Genomic DNA, 17,189 nt, shown 5'->3' with positions numbered 1-17,189 from the left:
AATATTTCAAAAGTTTTTTACTTAACTTTAGCAGAACTAATTTTAAGTAATTTCCATTGTGAGAATGAGTCATGAACTAGAATTTTAATTGAATTTCAGAGTGGAAAAGGAAGCAGTATTATCTTCAAAGACATTGTGTCTCTTTGGCTATTTTTTGTCACTGATTTCTCTCTTAAAATATAATAGTTCCTCAGCACTTGTCATTAGTTGGCTCCAGGGGGTGTGATGAGTACTACAAGTGATGAGTACCTTACAAATTGTTTTGGCTAGAACAGGTAACAAGTTGAAAAGGCCAACACTCTTGGAACAGAACATATTTTGTATTACCACTAATAACACTGTTATGTTATTCATTAATATATATGTATATGGAAGTTAATAGTCTAGCTTTTTGGTGTTAGGTAGACCTGGACATGATTCTGCCTTTTGCAAATGTATGACTTTTGCTTCATTCTACCTCATAGAGTTGTTGTATTAAAGCATATGTTGTATCAAATGCATATGCATGGTGTCTGGCACATAGCTGATGCTAATAATATTAGTAAGAGCTACTTACATTAGTTGTTATAGTACTGCAAACACCAGTCTATATTGTTATAATATGAAGAATTAGTTATCACATGAATTTGGACTAATACGATTGAAACTTATTTCTCACAGTTACATTTGAGAAATCTGATGTATAGCCACTTAATTCAAGTTCATAAGATTGGGCCTTGAAAAATTTTTAAAAATTTTATTAGCACATGTTTGCAGTACATAATGATTACATTTACCATGGGGGGGTTGGTACATGTACATAACACATCTTAATTCTTTTTTATGTCACCTTTCCTCCTCTGTCTCCTCCTTTAGGGGATTTTCTTTAATGCTAATGTTGTAAAGGGATTATATATTAACCCGTTTTTTAATGTTTTATTATACCTTGGAAGCTTATACAACCAATCTATTTCTTAGGGAAAAATATTTTTTTTTTGGTATTGTGGTTAGCCATTTTGTACTTTTTTTTGTTTTGGGTACTGGGAATTAAACTCAGGATTTCATGTTTGCCAGGCAGGCAGCATGCTACTGAGCTATACCCCTGGCCCATGGTTAGCCATTTTGGAAGAAACTATACTATTTGTACCTATAGTTGTTTTAAAACTGTAGGGAAAACTAGGGCAAGAGGTTAGATCCAAAGGAACACTTGCAAAATCATTGTTTTGCTTTTTGTTCCTCAGTTCAAAAGTAATTCTTGGTAAGAAGTATGTTTTATACATAAAAGTACATTTGAATTCATAAATTTTTGAGATTTACTGAGAAAAGAAAGACTTAATTTCTTTTTGTTTGTTTGTTTTTGTTTTTTGAGACAGAGTCTCACTATATAGTCTGGCTGCTCCTGAACTCACTATGTAGCCCAGGCTGGCCTAGCACTCATAGCAATCCTGCTTCAGCCTCCTGAGTGCTGGGATTACAGGCATGTGCCACCACACCAGCCCTTAGAATAGTTTTGTGATTAGATCAAATTTTTTACTCAAGAATTTCTTTTAGGGCTAGAAATTGGACTATTCATCATAATGGATTTTGTTGCAAATATCTGATCATTGTGAATTCTACATACACAATTCATGTATACTAAATAGATTCTGAAGAATTACCTTTTCTTTTTCCTTTGTATATAGGTATAGTCATTCATTCACCAAACTTTTCCTGAGAGTCCAGGGTGCTATGCTTAGGATAGGGGGTACAGAGTTGAAAGAGCCCTGCCCTTGTCCTCATCTTAGTTAATTTATAGTCTGAGGGACTATTTGGGAGTTTATTATTTCTAGCAGCACAATTTTTTTTTTTTGGAGGGGTTTTTTTCCGGTACCAAGAATCGAACTCATGGCCTTATGCTTGCCAGGCAGGTGCTGTGCCGCTGAGCTAAACCCCCAGCCCCGAGTTTATTATTTCTAATTTGTACCAGGCTGTCAGTATGACTTGATGCCTTGGCTCCAGTTCTACTCTTTACCACTGATGCTTTTGCCAGGCTTCCCCATAATCCTCAAGTCTTAGGTCCCATTTCAGCTTCTTTATTCCCGGTACATGGTCCTCCTTACTATTCCACATGAAAAATTTGATTGAATGATTTTTCCTCTAGTAAGTACATCTCTTCCTTTGTTTATCATTATCGTTTGCCTCAGGGAAAAAGACATCAGTCCGGTTTACCTCTCCTCAGGCTCTTGATCTTTTGTTTCCTGTCTCTTATAGGCCTTTGACTTACTATTTCTTTTCTGTTGTTTTCAGTTTCTGCTTACTAATTCCTTTCCCTAGGTCTGTAGACCGACTCATCTTAGTTATATACGCTGAGAAATAGACAGTGTATATTTATTGAGTGAGTGAATGAATCAGCAGACCTTTAGCCTCTCCTTACCATGCAGCTTCTGCCTGTTATTTTTTCCTTGTAGCCCTACTTAGAGGGTGTAGGGTGTTCCACAGAGGCTGTATCAGTTTAACCAATTCTCATTCATTTTTCAATTTCTGTTATTTGACTTATCACCAGTGTTGAATATTTACTGCCTTAGTTACCAACAGTCTGTCAGATGTTTTTCTTGATTTTCCCTGCATTTGATATATTGACCACTGGTGCTGACATCCTAGAGAATCTTTATTTGGTTACCTTCCCAGGCCTTATTCTTTCTTGATTCTTCTTTCTCTGACCCTTTTGGTCTCATTCTTACCTTTTTATATTACTTTATTCCTGTATCTTCTTATTTTTCTCCCTCTTGCATTCTCTTTGTCTTTATGTATTGCTTCTTCAGCCTTTACCTCCTTTTAAAATTCCAGATCCTTCATTTCAGTAGCTTACTCAATATCTCCATTTGATGTTTTATAGATATGTTAGATTAAACATGTTCACAACTGGCCCACCATTCGTGTATGTCTTGCTGCCAGACAGCTCTGATTAGAATTCAGTTGTTCCCATTGGCTTGACTCACCTGTGGTACATGCATGACTGACCCATGGGGCAGCTTGCATAGCTTCTCAGGGGGTCTTTGATTACAGTAATGCAGAGAAAGGTGTTTATTTAGCAGACCAGATGTCATCATATTACAGTTCCTTAAGGTAAACTTATAAATGGTATACAAAATTGTAGTACAGGTGCATTTTATATTATTATTATGCAGTGGTATAAAAATTATAATTGTAATGTTATAAAAATACTAATTTGTGATACAGCAATTGTAAATGTATGTTATATATCCAAACAATGGGATACTTGTAAGATTTCCATTTTCCGTTCTCTAAAATTTAGAGAATTATTATTACTTTTTAAATCAGATTTTATTGGTATGTTTTAGATGTACATAATGATAACATTCATCATAGAGAATTTGTACTTGTATATGATATAACTTGTTTTTTTCCCCCAGTCCTTTAGAGAATTATTGATAAATTATTCATGAATATAAATCAAATTTAAAAAATGAAATAAATACACTTGTTGACTACTGTAATAATTTTTAAATTGGTATGAATACTATTTTTATATTTGGTCAATAATTATTCAAATTCAAGCAACTAACTAGATTTGGTCCATTTATAGACTTTTTATTAATTTTATTAGTTAAAAAAAAACCTAATAAAAGTGATTAGGTCTGTTTGTACCACCAGTGGTACAAGCTACCCAATGGGACAGTCAAGCATGTACCTCTGGTATGTCAAACCAGTGGGAACGTGTTAAATGATCTAAACAGAACTAGCATAATGTTTTTTCCACTCCAAAGTTTCCCATTTTTATATTCCTTAATAATTCACTTAAATGTTATCACTACCTGTTTCATCGATTGATGTGTAACAGACCACTCTAAACTTAGTCATGTAAAGCCACAACCATTTTATTATGCTTACAGATTCTGTGGGGATGGGACTTGGGAATGAGCATCAGGGATGGCTTGTCTGGTGGAATATGTGGAACTTCAGCTGGGAAGACTCATGGTGAGGGGCTGGAGTTTATCTGGAGGCTCTTTACTCACATGCTTCGTACCTGAACTGGGATGAGTTGAAGGCTGGGTTCGGCCAGCATTGTTGATTTGTGTATGTTTATGCGGCTGCTACATACCAGGAATCGAACTCACAACCTTGCGCTTGCTGGGCAGGCGCTGTGCTGCTGAGCTAAATCCCCAGCCCCTGCTTTGAGTCTTCCATGACCCTTTGGTTTGTTAGTTTGTTCTCCCTTGGATTATTCTTTGTTTGTAGAAAAGTTCTTACTGCATAGTGGTCTCTGCCCAGATTACTTAGCTTAGGTTGCGAAAGCTGGTTTTACCTAATTTTCTGCTCTGTATTGGACTTTGCTTGTACTGCTCCTTTGCACTGATTGGTTTTTTTTCCTTTTTTGCCAGCTGCTCTTTCGAGGTCTCACGTTTCCTCGTCACTTCCTCTGTGAAGTCTTTTTAGTGGCTTTAGATAATGTTACTTCCTCTTTTGGTTCAGATGTTGATCCACCTGACATTAGAATCACTTTCATGAGGTCATGAGGGTTGCATCTTAAATCCTCTGCTATTGTTGCTTGTCCCATTGTTAAATATTCAGTGAACTTTTGTGAAGTGATTGAAAACAGCTTACACTGTGGTGGAATTTTCCAAAGGTTTGAATAAGTTACTGGGTTTTCTCAGATCTTTATGAAATTACCAAGGAATCATTTTGCTTTGGGAGAATTATACTTAGAGAAGAAGCTTTTAAAAAAGGGGATTTATATCCTGTGTTGCAGTGTTTTCATTTCGGTTAAAACACATGCAGCAAAAATTTAAAAATGTGTTTAAAGCATTATTCTTAAGTGCTAGAAAATTTAGAGAATTGGCAAGTATTTAAAACAAGCTGTGATAAGATTAAAGGCTATGAGAATAAAATCGAAATCAGAACAGTATTGTTTTTGGTTGTGGCATTTGAAAGCTTTAATTTTGGCTGTGAAATATTTCACATGACAGATTTCATTCCAGCCTGTTCCTTTCTGGTCAGGCGCGTGTGACAGTTCACTTTTGGCAGTTGCACTGTGTGAAAGGGCTGGGGTCAGCACCGCTGTGCAGAAATGGGTCAGGGAGTGTTCAGATGAAAGGGAAAACACTTTTAAGGAGCTTTTATTTATTGTTGGTGTAGTAAGACAAAATAATTATAAGCTTGAAGCTCTCATCATGTTCTTGCGTCTTCCTTCATCTCTCAAATGCTTTGCCAAATTAACCACATCAACCAGTTTTATAGAAAATGGATTGCTATTTTAAATAGTTCTTTTAGCTATTATTCTTAAGAAGCTTCTTCAGAAAGCGTGTCTTCCTAAAGGACAGACGTCTTCTTTGTACTTCTGCAAAAATCTTAAATGGCTGCTTGAAGAGATCAGACAGCATGTTCTGCTTCTGGGAATGATAAAGTACAACCAACTATTTCTCAGCTGAGCTGGAAAAACTGTATACTACTGTTGCTTTAAAGGATTATTTCATTACTGTCAGGACAGATAACAAGCTAGGATTTTCTACAAGCAATAAATGACAAGTTGGAGTGCTGCCTATGGCTCTTAAACAATGTAACATTCTTGAATTAAAGAGGAAAGTACTCAGGTAGTGTTGGAAGGCCGTCTAGATCCTCTGCATGGAGATAAGGTTGTTCTCTATTTCGATTTTTTTCTTGTGAATCAAACAGAAAGCGTAAGGCTTCTGCAAGCCCAGGGACAGCTTTGCCCTCAAATTTGTACTGGAATGTTATCTGAAGTGAGATGGGCCTCTTTACTGGTCACCATGGAAACTGATCAAGTTGCTGGTCTTGTCTTTGGGCTATTTGGGTGGCTTAGATAAAAGAGGACCAGCATGTCCATCCTATTCTTCATGGAAGCATTTTCTTTAAGAATACAGTTACTTAAGGGAGAATAGGGGGATATTTTCTCATGTTTCTATAGGCAACTTAAAACATTTCGTGCAGCTGAAGAGTATCCTGGTCAGGAAGCTAATTTCAGTAATTTCATTACTGAAATTATCGTTCTAATGGGCATAATTTCATTGGTTTGTGATTTTGTCTGTTGGCCTCAGTGCTTATAAATGCAACAGAATAACAAATGTTTAATTTCCATTTACCTGCCTAGTGTTGGAGAGAGACTTGTTATAGAAATTAAGACATAGCTATTATTTTATCATACCACTGCCAAGTGAAATGTAGTTTAAGTGATGGTGTCAGAGACATAAAAGTTAAAAGCATTTGTGAGCTATTACAGCAATTAAATATTCAAATTTTGTAGATGTCTAATAGCACATCTTCTGAAATGACCAGTCTGTAGCTAAAATAGGGAAGGCTTTCTCTTTCTGGTTATCTCTAGAAGTCTGTGCCTTGATAGTTTTTCTCATTTTTTTAGTGGGGAACTGGTGAAGCAGTAACTGGGGAGTTACTTGGTCTGATGAAGGAATGTTTTTTAATTAGTTAACTTTAAAAATTGAGGTGAAATTCACAGTGATAGAACAGGTATGCTAGCGCTAGTAAGGTAAGAGGTTTGTTCCTTTTATTTATTTATTTTGGTGGTACTCGGGATTGAACCCAGGGTCTTTGCACTGAGGTACATCCCCAGCCATTTTAATTTACTTATTTGTGTTGAGACAGGGTCTCAGAAAGTTGCACAGGTGGGACTTGAGCTTGTGATCCTCCAGCCTCAGCCTCCCAAACTGCTGGGATTGCAAGTGTGCACCACCGCACCTGGCTGGGTTTTTTCCATTTTTGAGGTCTGAGCCTGACTCAGAAAGCAAAATGAGAAGTTGGACGATTGAGGCTTCCTCTTAGATGCTTCAAAATAACATGCTTTCCTTTAAGGTCCAGTAGAGTCTCTTGTATGAAACAAAAATCAAGGGAATAAAATCTTGTGGTTCTGAAAATAGGGATAATTCTGTTATTTGTTCAAGAATTTACTGAGTACTTACCAAGTGTTAGACATTTTGTAGATCATACAGATGTACTGGTAAAAGTTTATGTCTTTAAGGAGTTTACAGTCTAGCAGAAGACGCATGAAACATCTGTTTTTTAGATCGTAGTAATACTTAATAAAAAAAGAAAATAGAAAGTGATAGAGGATGCTCTTTTTATTAGCTTTGTCTGTCATGGGCTCTCTGAAGAAATGACATTTGAGCAGAGATCTGAATAAATTGAGAAACTGGGCTCCAGGAAGAACAAAAGCCCTAAAGTAGAATCAACTTGGATTATTGGAAGAATAGGAGCTTCCTGGTCTTCAGTGTGACTAGGGAAGTAGGCAGGTACACACCATGCAGAACCTTGTAAGCCAGAACAGAAACTGGGAATTTTTTTTCTGAGTATGATGTAGAGGGTTTTGGATGAGGGTAGTGACATGGTCCAGTTTACTCCTTAGAAGGCAGTGATATAGAGAAAGACCATAGGGAAATAAGAATGAAAACAGGGAGACCAGCTAATGGCTAATGCAAGAATCTAGGCTAAAGATGATAGCTTAAACTGTGGTGGGGGAGGTAGTGGGAAGTTCTTAGGTTCCAAAAATATTTTGAAGTAGAATCAGGAGGACTTGCAAAGGCTCTAGGTTCAATTTCTAGTGCCACCAAAAATTTTATACTTATGTGTGTGTGTGTGCAAGCGTGCGTGCATGCGCGCATGCGCGCATTTGGTCATTTTAACCGTTTTTAAAGTACTGTACATTGGCATTAAGTACATTCATGAGGTTATACAGCCATCACCATTATCATGCCCAGAACTTTTTCACATCCCATCAGTATGTGTAGTGTACAGTAAAGATGCCTTCTTTCCCCATTATCCTTAGGTCCTGGTAACCACATTCTATTTTCTTTCTCTATGGATTTAACTATTCTAGGTACCTTACAGAAATGGAATCATACAATAAATATTTGTCCTTTGTGTCTGGATTATTTCACCTAGGAGAAAGTTTTCAAAGTTCATCCATATTGTAACATATGTTAGAGTTTATTTTTTTTAAAATTTTTTTATTTTTTGGTTGTTTGGTTTTGGTTTCAGCACCTGTGTAAGTGGTAGTACTATTTCCTAAGATGGAGAAGACCTCTGAAGGAGAGATTGGGCATTAAAATCAGCTCTCTTTTATACATGTTAAATTTTGAATGCCCAGTAGACCCTCAGTAAATATATTAAGTCCAGCACTCTGAGGAGAGGTTGGGGCTGGGGATTTAAATTTGGGTGTTACCAGATTATAGTGGCATTTGAGGTCAGAAACCTGAGTAAGAGCACCTATGAAGGTAGGTTAGACTTGAGAAAATGGTCTTTTAACTATTTGTACATTTTATGGTTGTGGAATACATATATTCTGAAGCTAATCTCAGTTGTTAATGTATAAAATGACATTGGTTTTCAGTGTTTTAATTGGTGTTGCACATTAGCTTCAAGCAGTTGTTTTCTTATTATATTGTGAGGCAATTCACTTATTTTCTTTGGCTTAAAATAGTGGTAAACTTTGCTCTTTTAGAATTTCTACAAGGAATTAAAAAAACATGTCAAGGTAAAATTGGTTTTGACTAGAATGGTTATTCCCAAAAGCTAGACAGAATAAAAATTGTATCATGGTAGGGACAACCTGAAAATTAATAGATACCAGTCATAATAGGACAGAGGGGGCTTGTTTATGAATGGAGTATTTTAGGAGCAAACACCAGCTGTGCATGACTGAGCATGGCACCTCTCCAGGGGAGGACATTTGAGAAAAATTTGTGTACTTGTTTTTTTCTTTAACAGTAGAGAGGCTTTTTAGTGAGACTACTGGTCTCTTTTCTTTTTGAAAGGATTAAGTTTCAAAAGAAGGATCAGACCACTTTGCTGGGGGTGAGGTGGGGGTGGAGAGGATATTTGGAACAAGAATGATGTTAGCAGCAATACTGGAGTAGAACTTTCCTTACACACTTATTCATAGGCATTTGACCAAGTACTTAAGAGGCAAATCTTACTATTGCTTGTTTTTTTTTTCTCTCTTTAATGAGAATTGCTCAGCTTGATTAGTTCACACTAATAATCACCCCATGGAGCTTGTGAATCCCAGTTCTTTGAAAACAGTTTCCCCATTCCAAGTAATACATGTTTTGAGTATCACATCTTTGCAGAAGTAGTCTGGTAGAAGTTGTTTTTATAGTGAAGAAAAAAAGGAGGTGGTTTTATGTTGCTAAAGGATGTTATAATTAATCAAAGAAAAAGGAAAATTTGAGAATCTAGAGAGTCTAGAGGAGGAAATGAAGTCAGAAAAAAATATACTTGCTTCAAAACAAGTCTTATAAATGGAATTGGAGTAAGCTAACATCTGCCTCTGATAAAATCCCTGCAAGGCTACTGCTTTTTCTTGTAGCCCTCAAGTTAGGGCTCTGACATTTTCATGTTGGCCATGGAAATGATTGTGATAATATAAATGAGGTTTTATTTTTGTGTGTGATTAGATTGGGAAGATGGAAGCCAGCTATTACTTACGTGCGTGTCTTAGGAAGCACTGCAGAAAATGTGACACAGGCCGTAGTAAATCAAAGATGGCAGCGGGTGTTACTGAGTGCTGGAATAGGGATGGGCACATACCTTTCTTGTTTGTCTTGATGACTGTTGGTTTTGGTTTTGGCAGAGTTGGGTAGGTTCCTGTAGCTGATTGCATCATAGAATCTGTGGTTTTATGATTTAGTTTGTGTAACTGGAGAACCCCAGACATTCCTTTAAAGTGTGTTTATTAATTACCTGCTGTATGTCAGACACTGTGGTAGGAATTTTGGATAGAATGGTGAAGAAGACAGACAGTCCAAGTTATTTATGTCTGTGCTAAGTGCCAGAAAGGAGGAATTCCTTTGTCAGAAGAACATATAAACAAGGTACTGACCCTAATCTGAGGGTGGAAAGAAGTTTTCTCCCAGGGAATAATATTAATTACATCTGCCTTCCCACAACCACCATTACTGCTTATGATATCACACAGTCTTATTTTTTCATGGTAATAATTGCTATTGCCCCCAGTTCTTTTTATTTATTTTTTATTCATCCTCAGTGGACCCCCTTCTCATTGGAATGATTGCTTGTGCAGAGTTAGGACTTTTATGCCAGAAAACTCCAAGTGTAAAGGAGTATGCATAGGTGGGTAGAGGTGCGAAAAAGACCAGTGAATTGGCAGTTAGTGTAAGAGGGAAGCCTTGGAGATTATGTCAAAAATTTTGGAATTTGGAATTTATTCTAAAGGCAATGGGATCAGGTTTGCTTAAAAATTATTTTGCTGTTGTATAGAGGATGGTAATGGGGGCTATTACAGTGGATATGGGAGACTAATCCAGGCTATTAAAATTAACAAGGAGGAGAGCATAGCGATATCTTGGACAGGGATGTTGGCACTAGAAATGGAACTGGAGGTAAAGTAGATAGGTGATGGTCTTAGTTACTTTTCTCTCATTGCTAAGACAAAATACCTGACACCCAGAATTAAGGAAGGAAAGGTTTATTTAGCTCACAGTTTGTGGAGGTTTCAGTCCATACTTGGTTGGCTCCAAGGCAGGGTGGCACATGGTAGAGGGCAACAGTTTATGGTGGCCTGAAAAACAGCAAAAGCAACAAGAACAAAAGGGAGGAGCCAAGGCAAGCAGCCTCTCTCCCTCCCTTACATTGTATGCAAACTATCTGCCCCAGGGAGAGTGTAGCGCTCACACCCATAATCCCAGCATTGGACTATGGATCAGTCAAAAACTCTAAAAGCCCACTCCATGGCTGCATGTGGCTTTGGGGGGACACCCACACACAAACCATAACAGTCATGCTTATGTATTGGAAGGGAAAAAGGACAGGGGTCAAGGATGATCTCCTTTCCAGGTTTATTGACTACAAGTGAGTTGAGGGTCAATAAAATACATTTTTCTCAATGCATTTGAAAAACAATATGCATGTTTTCAAATTCAATATATAGAACATACCTGACTTATGAAAATTCACAAATGTGTTGAACTCTTTGAGTCATCTTTTGGTTAAGATAGAAAAACAAACCTGTAATCCCAGCACTTGGGAGGCTGAGGCAGGAGAATTGCTGCAAGTTTGAGGGCAGCCTGGGTTACATAGTGAGTTTAGGACCAGCCTAGTGTACATGGTTAGACCCTGTCTCAGCAAAACAAAATGAAACAAAATAAAAGATAGAAAAGCAAGATACTTTTCAGCGTATACTGTTTTACTTACTAATAAGTAATCTGTATTTTTGCTTAAGCTATGCTAATTATTATGATTGATGGGAGTTCTAAAAGTTTTTAAAAATAGCTTTATTGAGATATAATTCATATATTATACGTTTCACCTTTTTGAATGGTATAATTCAGTGGCTTTTAGTATTTTAGTATTTTGCCTCCATCACTGTCAATCTTAGAGCATTTTCATTACCCCCAAAAGAAGCCCCATCTCCCTTAGCTGTTACCCCTCAATTTCCCCATGTACCCCAGGCGTAGGCAGCCACGAATTTACTTTCTCTTTTTATAGATTTTGCCTATTTTAGACATTTCATATAAATGGGACTTAATTAGGTTGGGGTGCTGAAACAAATTGCCATAGACTGGGTGGTTTAGATAGCAAAAGCTTTTTTTCTTACAGTTTTGGAGGCTGGGAAGTCTGAGATCAAGGGGCTGGGAATCTGGTGTCTGGGTGAGAACCTGCTTGAACATTGCTTTCTTGTATTATAATGTGATGGAAGGAGTGAGACAGCTCTCTGGAGTTCCTTTCATAAGAGCTCTAATGCTATTTGTGAGGCTTCGATCTTCATGGCCTAATTTTTCTGAAAGGTTCCACCTCCTACCTACAACTGCTTTCACACTGGAGGTTAAGATTTCAACAAAAGAGTTTGAGGAGAGACAGACCATTCAGTCCATCATAAGAATCATGTAATATGTGGTTTTTTGCATTTTTTTTTCAGTTTGCGTAATGCTTTCAAGGTTTGTCCATGGTATAGTAGTCTCTCCTTATCCTCAGATGATGTTACAAGATCCCTGAATGGGGTGCCTTCAACTGTAGATAGTCGGAAATCCTATAATTTAATGACTTTTCCATCTTAACTAGGCACTTACCATATGGTTGTTGTAGATTTTAGGGTTTGAAATATCATAGTAAAACTAGCACGATTTTTTTTTCCTTCACAATTTCAAGGATAAATGATTTATTCTTATTATAGATCTTAGCAACTCAAGCATGAATTTTTCTTTCCTTAGGTCAAGAACTTTAGCCTTTTCATCTAAAGGAAGCACTTGATAGCTTTTTTTGGCATATGTGTATTTCTAGTGTCATTATTCTTGTGCTTTGAGGTCATTGTTAAGTAAAATAAAAGTTATTTGAACATATACACTGTGATACAGCTACAATTGATCGAATAACCAAGATGATGACTAAGTAAGTAGGTTGGGTGGGTAGCATGGATATGATGGACAAAGCGATGATTTAAAGTCCCAGGGGAGTAGGTGGGTGGTAGAATAGGATGATGTGAGATCTCATCATGCTATTCAGACAGTGTGCAGAAATTGACTATTTCGGGAATTTTCCACTTAATATTTTTGGACTGTAGTTGACCATGGGTAATTAAAACTACAGAAAGTGAAACCACAGAAAGGGAGGACTACTTTGTATTTTTTTTTTTTTTTTTGCTCTCTGTTGTATGGATATACCACATACTATGTATTAATTTCATCAGTTGACATTTGGGTTGTTTTCACTTTTTGGCTATTATGGATAATACTGCTATGAAAATTTGTGTACAGTTGTTTGTATGGACATGTATTTTGGTTCTCTTCCCAGGAGAACTGCTGGGTCATACAAAAACTATGTTTAATTGTTTGAGAAATTGCCCAACATTTCTAATGTGGCTGCGCCATTTATGTTCCAGTAACAGTGTATGAAGATTTCTGTTTCTCCATATCATCACTAAAATTTTTGTTAGATTATAGTCATCCTTTGGAGTATGAGGTAGTATCTCATGGCTTTGCAATTCCCAACTGTTTTTATTGAACTAAAATGAAATGAAATTAAACTAGCAAATTTACTGGCTGACATAGAAGTTTAGAAGTCATTTTAATCATAAGAGTAGAGATGAATTGGTACATACATGTGTGTAGACATTTTATAAGGCTTTGTATTGTCTATATGATTCTCATTTAGCAACTAATAGTTAATATGTTTTATTTTTGTTAGTACTTGTTTGTAGTACATGTTTACTTTTCTTGTGTGGTGTTGACATATATACGTAAAACATCTTAATTCTTTTTTCATCCTCTTTCCTCACCTCCCCCTCCATCTCTTGGTTTCCTTCTCATTTGAGAAAAATCTGTCTCTGTACTTCTTATTATCTATTTTTTATTTTGTGCTTTATTTATAATTTGGGTTTTTGAGAAACCATGCTATATTTAAGCATGTGTGTGTGATTTATTTCACTTAAAATTATGATCTCAAAATGCATCTATTTTCTTACAAATGACCTAAGTATATCCTTTATGGCAGAGTAGTACGCCACTGTGTATAAATGCCACATTTTCTTTATCCATTCATCTGTTAATGGACATATAGGCTGCTTCCAAGATTTGGGCTGGGGATTTAGCTCAGCGGCAAAGCACCTGCCTGGCAAGTGCAAGGTCGTGAGTTCGGTTCCCGGTACCGGAGAAAAACCAAAAAAAAAAAAAAAAAAAACACCACAAGATTTAATTACTATGAATTGTGCTGCTATAAACGTCGGTAGGCATGTATTACTGCAGTATAATGTCTAATTTTTACTGGACGACATTAGAAGGGGAATAACTGGGTTAAGTGAAATTTCTATTTTAGTTTTTTGAAGAATCTCCATTCTGATTTCCATAGTGACTCTACTAGTTTACATTCCCATCAGTTATGTAGAAGTGTTTGTGTTTCCTGACAACCTCTCCAGCATTTATTATTTGATTTCTTCATGATGACCATTGTTTCTAGGGTAAGATGGAAAGTCAGTGTTGTTTTAATTTGCATTTCTCTAATGGCCAGTGATGTTGAACATTTCTTCATGTATTTATTGGCCATTTGTGTTTCTGTGAAGTGTCTATTCATTTCAGTTGCCTAGTTTTTGATTGTGTCTTTTACTTTGGGGTTTCTAGTTTTCTAAGTTCTTTATATACTCTAGGTATTAGTCCTCTGTCTGAGGAATAGTTGATAAAACTTTCCTATTATGTAGATGGACTTTTCACTCTATTGGTTGTTTCTTTTGCTGCATAGAAGCTTTTTAAATTTGATATGATTCTATTTGTTGATTCTTGGTGCTATTTCTTAAGCAGCTGGAGTTCTGTTCAGAATGTCCTTGACATACCTATGACTTCAAGAGTTTTACATATTTTATCTGTCAGAAGGTTATGTGTTTTTGTTTTACCATTTAGTTCTTTGGTCCATTTTGATTTTAGTTTTTAGTACATGGTGAGAGATATGGTGGATACATATTACATAGAAAGGGGTTTGAATTTTTTCCTGTGGCCATTGGGATACCTTAGAAAGTTTTGTACTAGTGAACAATTCATGATACAAATCTCTGCTTTTCAAAAGTAAAATTTGTAGTGATGCTGAAGAACAAATCAGACAGATTCCAGGCCCGGAAAGCTGTTGTAATACCCAGGGTGAGAGTTGAATTATTAACTAAAATTGGTTTTAATATACAGTTTATGACTTCATCTAACAAGAAGTCTGGAAGTTACAGAGTTGTTTTAAAAGCAGGCCAAGTATATCAGGACTCAGAAGTGGCATTTCTGAATTTCCCTTTGTTTAATCCTTACAGTTGCAAGATGGCTACTTCCGTTGTAAAGAGGAAAAAGAAAGGCATGTATATAATTTGTCTTTGTTTTTTGTTAGGGAAGAAAACTTTCTCTGACGAGGGTTGGATTTCATGACCATGTTCTAGCTATAAGGGAGGCTGGGCAAGTGTGGAATCTTTATAGTGGAGGTGAACTGTGTGTGTGAAAAGGAGGGAGTGGGGATGGTGATTAGTGTTGCACAGCAATCAACAGTAACCACAGAGGATGATGTCCTCTGGTTAGCAGTAAAAAAGTCAAGAAAGATATTACTTTAAGAGATAGATTAGAAGGGAAGGAGGTCTTGAAGATGACTTCCAGATTGTGCTGGTGAATGAAAAGATGGTAATTCCATTTATCAAAATGAATTTCCCAATCTAAAGTGGAACTGTATCCTTACTCTCTCACTTGAATCACTCGCTTCCTTACTTGATCCCTGAGACTTCATAATTCCACTTTGCAGTGACTAAACCTAATGGAAAATGGAGCAGGCAGTTGGAGATAGTACAGTGGCTTTTATTTTATTTTATTTTATTTTTTGGTTTTTCTCCGGTACCGGGAACCGAACTCACGACCTTGCGCTTGCCAGGCAGGCGCTTTTGCCGCTGAGCTAAATCCCCAGCCCCTACAGTGGCTTTTAAATGCTCCTCCCAGGATCAGTGCCAGCTTGCTGCGCAAGAGTCACTTGGGAGCTTGTTAAAGAAATCAGAATCTCTGGGAATTGGTATTTTTAGGTCTGGAATTTGACCATCAGTTTTGCTAACAAGCTTCCCTGGTGATTCTGATCCACAGCTAGCTATGTTTGGGTATTTTTGGTAGAAAAAGCTTGGGCTTTGAATACGGGCAAACCGGAATTTGCATCCCAACTTTTCACTTTTTAGCTGTATGAATTTGGGCAAGGTACTTGACCTTGCAGAGCTCAGATTCCTCATCTGTGGAAATGTGTAATACTACAAATAACAGCTATGTTACAGAGCTTTTGTGAAGTGCAGAGACACTGTATATGTAACAGTGATGGCGTAAGGTCTGGCTCTTGTAGTAAGGGTTAAGTAACTGGCTGGTATGTGTGTTACCCTGTAGTTTCTATCATGCATTTGATTTAGCACAGAAACACAGATTTCTGTACAACTACAACAAAACAACAAAAACCAGGAAACAAAATACTACAAATTGCTTCTCTTGTTGCTTAGTATCTGTTGTAATTAATAGCTGATTCACTTTGCCCCAGACAAATACCTTGGCTTGAGCATATGACTTTATTTTCTTACTACATTATTGGCTATGTGTGTTCTGTGTAATCTATATAAGTGAATAACTTATAAATTGGCTAATATACAAAAAACTCTAAATCTAATTCCTGAATAGAGGCTATTTTTCACAGTGAATTTGTTACTGGCATTTTAGGGGAAAAGCCCTGCCTCAAGAAGTCCCCAAAGACCAGGACTGGGCCACCCATCCCAAAAGACGATCAAGGAACAGAGCATGAGTGAGGGGTAGGAAAGGAGCTTTACTCAGCATAGCTATGCCGGGAAGGACAAATGCAAAGGTTCAACCTCTGTCTTCCAGGCACTGACAGAGCTCTGGGGTCTTACAGAAAAGGGGAACAAAGGCAAGGACCGGGGAGTTTACATAGCTGGCAAAGTAGGTAGTCTTGGTCAGGCTCTGGTCTGGTTGATCATTATCTTAAGACTAGTTCTGGGAGGTGGCTCTGAAGTCCTAATAGTTTTATAATAGGAGAGTGTCTGAGGAAGTTCCCCCAAAGAAGAGATGGGGACCTCAGCTCACTCCCCTCACTCCATTGCCTACAGGGTATTTGTAGGTTCACTGACTTCCATCACCGAAAAAGAATTGTCAGGATGCATTAGCGAGAATTATAAAGAGGCAGATTTTTAAAAGTACATCCAAGAGAGAGGCACATTATGGTCTAGGGTTGAGGGTTTATGTGCTCTTAGGTGTACCCTCAAGATGGTTGATCTCGAATGTGTATTTCTATTGTCTGTCAGGCTACCCATTTGGTAGGCTGGTTAGAATGCAAGCAATTTGCATGGATTTGAAGTTTAGAGATTTGCTGGTCTCTTAATAATATTGTTCCTTGAGAATGGAGGTCTGTGGGAAGAAGAGCAATTTACACAGGTCAGTAGCCCGGAGTCCAAGGCCCAATTTACAGGCCTATTACTGTATGTCTTCAAGACTCTTAGGAATTATTTTTGAGTTTCCTGGAAGGAAAAAAAACCATTATAAACTTGAGTAACTTTTGTATCCTGAAGCTGCAGTTTTTCTTAAAAGTATAGTTTTATTTTTTAATTTATTTTTATTTTATAGGTGGATGGATACAACTAGAGACCATACTCATAAGTGAAATAAATTGGACCCACATGTGTAAACATCATATTGTCTCCCTGGTGTAAGAACATGAAAGAGTAAATAAAA

At 37.0% G+C, this 17,189-nt stretch overlaps 1 protein-coding gene across 4 annotated transcripts in view; it reads left to right on the top strand.

The window, feature by feature from the left end:
• The window catches only part of Nubpl (nucleotide binding protein-like), a 199,588-nt gene that overhangs the window by 14,679 nt on the left and 167,720 nt on the right, over positions 1 to 17,189 (top strand). The gene's annotated exons all lie outside the window — the stretch shown is intronic.

The sequence above is a fragment of the Chinchilla lanigera genome, unplaced genomic scaffold, assembly GCF_000276665.1.
Source record: "Chinchilla lanigera isolate Chin_1 unplaced genomic scaffold, ChiLan1.0 scaffold00008, whole genome shotgun sequence".
Lineage (NCBI taxonomy): Eukaryota > Metazoa > Chordata > Mammalia > Rodentia > Chinchillidae > Chinchilla > Chinchilla lanigera.
The sequence above is the reverse complement of the archived record's forward strand: the minus strand, read 5'-3'. Positions and strand labels throughout refer to the sequence as shown.